General features: G+C 34.8%; 1 pseudogene; it reads right to left on the bottom strand.

Moving 5' to 3' along the window:
• Window positions 1-1,775, bottom strand: part of LOC101578713 — a 29,271-nt pseudogene that overhangs the window by 26,489 nt on the left and 1,007 nt on the right.

Raw genomic sequence — 1,775 nt, forward strand, 5'->3', positions numbered from 1 at the left:
AAAGTATAAAAACGAAATATAAGAAGTTAAGCCATGTTGTTATGTTGAGCTGTATAGGACTCATTTCAACAATTTCTGACATTGCCAGTCAAGCGGAAGACCCAATACTACTATGGACTACTGAAATCTTTTAGAATATTTTGCTGAGTCTACACACCTATAATATTTAAATGATGGAACTTAACAAAAAAAGGGAATACAGATGAATGTCCATTTTGTATCTGTGTTTTCAAAGTGGTTAGGACAGATATATAGTTACATTCTCTTAATGAATAGAGGGATTTGTTCTAATGGTGTTTGTAAATAGGATATCAAGTCCACATCTTTTACAGCTATTAACTGCTAGGAAGAATGTATGCAATGTTTAATACTGAAACTGTCCTACAAAAAAAAATCTCAACATCAGCAATGTAAAGTGTAGAATCTTTAAGCACTCTAATATAGCCAATAGATGTTTTTTCAGTGTTAAATAATGAAGCAAATAAAAATCCAGACCCTGCTGGAAAAAAAAGAAAATCAACTTACACTGGGGTTTATATGGCCTTGATGTTATTATTTCCTTTTTTTAAAAGTAACATCTGTTTAGTTCTTAAAACCAAATCATCCTAAATATCTGGGTACCATTGCATTCCAATTTCCTTAGTGTCTGCCATCAACACTTCTATATTAGTCCTAGTTTTTTTTTTTTTTTTTAACTGAAGCCCAGACTTTAAATTGCTCCCTTTAGTTACTCAGGAATTAGAATTCCTTGCTTGCAAATTTTTTTCAGACCAGTTTTCTGCTTAGTCCTGGCTACTGTTTGTTTCTGGATTTTATATTCCATGCTATGTCTACCTATAAAAACTCCTTTTCATTTATGTTTTGTCTTGTAAGGCAGGCTAGTGTACTGGACTAACACTTAACACTGCACTTGGCTGGAGGGAGACTCTCTACTCTTATCTGATCCACTTTTAGTAGGTGGATTGACTTCAAGTTCCCCTCAGCCATGCTCTGTTGGGCCTGTCTTCTCAAATTTAATGACCTTACTTGATGTTAAAAGCCAAACTAAATAAAACAAAGCCAAGCCAAGCACTCCTAACTCACAGATTTGGTAGCCTATCTATTGTGCCTTCTGGTGTCCAGATTTTGTGTGGTTTCCAGTCCTATTGTCTCTGGGATTTGGTCAGTGGGACATTAGTAAGTACAATGTATGTTTTTTAAATATTTCCCCAAAGTAGGGAAAGGAGAAGAGCTAGGAAACATTAATAAGTCAAGTCATACAGTTATATGTAGAAGATGGGCAAGGAAATGATCCTGAGAATCTCTGGAAGATTTTTGAATCTAGCAGTCAATTGGAAAAATTCTCACCCTGACTTAGTATATATACTGATACCTGTGAACTAAGCTACTGCACTGCAGATGGTAATTTGTAATAGTAGTTTCATTCTTGGAGAGCCTGTCATTTTGGTCTCCTTAGTATGGGCTGGTTGTCATGACATGCCAGTTGCTGCTGTGCTGTCTCTTGGGTAGAGGGTTGTTCAAAAAGTAGGGGGTGGTGAATGAAGGCAAGAGACAGGAAAAGGTATATTGTGGGACTGTCCTGCTTCAAGGTTGTATATGGTGAGATTTTTGGACCTATATGTAAACATAAGAAATATATAATTCTTCATGCCTATTTTAAAAATATATTCTAATTTTTAAATGTTTTTTATTTTATTCTGTATGGACTTAAAGTTCAGCATATCAATACTTGATGAAAAATACCTGTTCCATATTATGCCTAAGATGTTTGATAT

This window comes from Octodon degus, unplaced genomic scaffold (genome assembly GCF_000260255.1).
Source record: "Octodon degus isolate 3935 unplaced genomic scaffold, OctDeg1.0 scaffold00012, whole genome shotgun sequence".
NCBI classification, from domain to species: domain Eukaryota; kingdom Metazoa; phylum Chordata; class Mammalia; order Rodentia; family Octodontidae; genus Octodon; species Octodon degus.